Source organism: Brassica oleracea, chromosome C5 (genome assembly GCF_000695525.1).
Source record: "Brassica oleracea var. oleracea cultivar TO1000 chromosome C5, BOL, whole genome shotgun sequence".
Classification (NCBI taxonomy): Eukaryota; Viridiplantae; Streptophyta; class Magnoliopsida; order Brassicales; family Brassicaceae; genus Brassica; species Brassica oleracea.
Genome location: NC_027752.1, coordinates 39267454 through 39271820, shown reverse-complemented (window position 1 = coordinate 39271820; position 4367 = coordinate 39267454).

The following is a 4367-nucleotide window of genomic DNA, read 5'->3' as shown; positions in this document are numbered from 1 at the left end:
TTTTTTTAATTTTTAAAATAAACTATATAGTTTAAAATTTGTTTTCATTGGTTTAAGGTAGTAAAGATTAATCATTGTTAGATAATATGATTTTTGTTATATAAAAAAAATGTTTATAATTTTAAAAGTTAACATCGACAAATATTTAAATATTTAGCATATAGAGGTATAGTATTACAACATTAAATTATACTATCTATAAATCCAATGGATCATCTATTGTTTAAATTCAATTATTGATAGCCCAATAAAAATTTCTGGTATGCCCAAAATTTAAATGATAAGATTAGATATTAAATGTAACATGATTTTCTATTAATAGGTCCATTTTAAAAAATAATTACACATGAATCAAAGTTGTGACTTCTGTTTTAATATATAAGATTAAAATCGTAACTATATATATAAAGATTAGTAAAATATTGCTTTATTGTCATATTAAAAGATATTGTAACATTTCACAAATTTAGAAAGTTTTTTTAAAATTAAACTTTTCGCTTCATAGATTTATTTTATCGAGTAAATAATTAAACATTTAGTTTTTGTTTAGTTTTTAAAATAAACTATATAGTTTAAAATTTTATTTCATTGGTTTAAGGTAGTAAAGATCAATCATTGTTAGATAATATGATTTTTGTTATATAAAAAAAAATCTTTATAATTTTAAAAGTTAACATCGACAAATATTTAAATATTTAGCATATAGAGGTATAGTATTACAACATTAAATTATACTATCTATAAATCCAATGGATCATCTATTGTTTAAATTCATGTTGTAACCAATAAAAATTTCTGGCAGGTCCAAAATTTATATGATAAGATTATATATTAAATGTAACATGATTTTCTATGAATAGGTCCATTAGGTCAATTTTGAAAAACAATTACACATGAATCAAGGTTTTGACTTCTGTTTTAATACGTAAGATTTTATAACATTTACATATCGAACTACTTAAATTAAAATGTAACTATCAGTCTTATATAGAAAATATATCTAACTTAATAATCAAACAATACAGTCAACTATTCTATCATACCACATTACAACCATCGATTTTTCTAGCATACCAATTACAAACGTCATGAACAAGATAAACGCAGCTGTTAGATATATCATCCCCGAACTACAAAACAGAGCATGGCCATGAACTACAAAACAGAGCATGGTTATTTCTTCGCATACAATAATCATCTCTATGATGATTTCATTAAACCTAACCTACAAACATCAATCATCCTTAGATTGATTTCATAAAACAATCCTAAACTTATAAGGTTTGTCGAATACATCATATCCTTTAGCTTTCTATGTTCTTTCTTTTTTTTGAAACAATTTAGCTTTCTATGTTCACAACCTAAATTTCATCTGTAATCTAATCATCTGGATTGATCATCTATATTTTTGTTTGTCTTCTGTCTAGAGCTTCTCAAGCTTTTCTTTGTTTGTAGCAGGCCATGTGGAAGACGATCTCAAGATAATTCACCATCGGTTTAGTTGGTTTGTTTTTCAATACAAATATCAATTCTAATTCAAAGAAAAACATCAAATAACTTTGGTCAGTCAACAACAAATGAGTTTCGTTTAAATGCAGTTTGAGTGAATATTCTCTTTTTAAACTATATAGATTTTTGTTTCCAATATCATAACAACCAATTATCCCATAGATATCATAACAACAATTATGCCACAACAAATATATAATAATTTTATGGTAACAGTCAAACAACTTTCTAAATCATTTCTACAAAATGTAATTCATTGATATACAAAATTTTAAAACAAATTTGGATAAACTATTAACAATTTAGATTTGAGCAAATGTTTAAAGCTAATCTTTATTTTGATGTAACAATTTTAAACTAAATAATGGTATGTTAACATAGGTCATGTCATAGAGACCGAGAACCAAAAAGAATCGAAACCAAAACGAATTTCATAAATAACTAAACGGTAATTATATCTCTAGATCTAAAAACCAAAAACCTAATGAACCATATGGAATACCGAACGACAAAACCTATATTGACATATGAATATTACAATTTCACTGGAGCATTTTTTTCACCAAATATAAAAGTATCAAAATAAAATTATATACAAAACACTAAAATTTTATAAAATGTATATTTCCATAACTTATTTTATATTTAAAATGTTATTTTAAAAATAAAAATATATCCGCGCAGGTTTAACTCTAGTTTTATCTATTAATTTTGATCTGATTTGTCATTCGTTTCGATCCAATCCGAAAAATCCAGATATTTGTAAGTTTTCGAAGTAAATCAAATATTAAAAATTAATATCCTTTCAAAACGAAACAAATCATAAATATTAAAAAATTAAAGTCGGATATCCGATTTGCTCCAACTTTAATACAAATAGATGTATATGTATAATTAAATGTAGAATTTAAAATGTATAACTTTATATAATTATTATTTTAACATATAATTTTATTAATAAAAATACTTATAAAATTTTTAAATAAAGAAAGAATATAAAATATTTATAAACTACAATTTATTCTATTTTTTATGTTTTATAAAATAATTTAATTAATTTTAAAAAAACTTATGAAGCATATAGTTTCACTAATCTTATTTTTTTATTTTTTATTATGAAAAAGATATTGTTTGAAAATAAACTTTTTTTTCTAAATTTATTTGTATTGAATAAAGTGAATGAAATATCCGTAAATATTCGCAAATATTTCGAATATCCGTATTTTCGAAGCAAAACAAATAGGAAAATTAGATATCCGTAAAATACGAAGCAAATCTCAAATACTGAAAATTATGGTAATATTCAATCCTTTCTAACCCTATCCATAAGGTAAGTTGGAACCGAACTCAAAATAGACCCATCCAAAAGTATGTTTATATTTTTATCTTGATGTAATTATCAACGACGCACTAATTGTCTTAAAAGGATACAAAGTAGATATATAATCACTGGTGAGTGTTTTTAAACATGCTTCCCGCTGATTTTTCACACATAACATATACTACTATTATGCAAAAGAAGGTATTAAACTTTTAAAATTGGGGTCCAATGGTTTGATGAAAATCATTTTGCGAGTACTTTTAGACATGCTTCCCGCTGATTATTCACACTTAGAGAAGATATTATGCAAAAGAAGGGAGAAAATTAAAATTAAAATATGGGGTCCAATTGTTTGACGAATAGTAAGCAAACGTAATATGAGTATGGGAAACAGAAGGGGAAGCATTACCCCACTGGCTTTATTAAATGCTCTTTTTGAATAACAAACACTATAGTCTAAAGTTTACATTCCTACTTGCTACAGCGTTATCTTTTCATTTAAAAAATACAAATATAAATCAACAAAAAGGGGCAATGAAATCTACTACAATTGCGGTATGGACCTTTGTACGTACTGTTATTATCACACGTATCAGTGCCCACAATTGAAACTTTAGCTAAATATATCGTCAGCAACCACTACAATAAAACAACAAGGATACTGAGGAAAAAAATCGTCGGAATTTCGTCGGAATAACGTTTATTCCGACAACATACCGACGAAATAAGTCCTCGAAAATAATTCCTCGGAATTTCTTCTTTCTTCGGAAATCTCTCAGAATTTTTCGACGGAATTCCGAGGAAACAAATTTCCGAGGAAATTCCGAGGATCACTAGTTTGTCGGAAATCTCCTCGGAATATACCGAGGGAGAACTTCGTCAGGATATTTCCTCGGAAGTTCATCGATCGATGCGTTTTGGACATAGATCCATCGATCGATCGGAATATACCGAGGGACATGTTCCTCGGAAGGAACATGTCCCTCGGTATATTCCGAGGAACATGTCCCTCGGTATATTCCGAGGAACATCTGCCTCGGTATATTCCGAGGAATATCTCCCTCGGTATATTCCGAGGAACCTGTCCCTCGGTATAGCCCGAACGTTTTTTAAAAAACACATCGATCGATGCGTTTTTGAACAAAAACGCATCGATCGATCAAGTGTAAAATATTATTAATTTCTTCGGAATGTAAAAAATATTAATTTTTTTAAAAAATAAAATTTTTGAAATTTAAATTCGAAAATATAAAATTAAAATTAAAATTGAAATCATATTAATTAATATCAAAGTTTCACAAATAAAAATAAAACATTCCGAATGTTTGGAAAAAAAAAAACTACAGGTCTGGCACGTCCGGGAACACCTCGTTCGGGTACATCCTCTGCATCATCTCCATCATTTGCTGGTTCAGCCTCCTCTGTGCCTCATAGCCCGCTTGTTAAGACGCCACCTGGGTCTCCAACAAAGATATACGATCATCTGTGTCCTTCAACTGAGCCGTAAGTACTTCTGGATCAACAAAGGGCGGTGGTG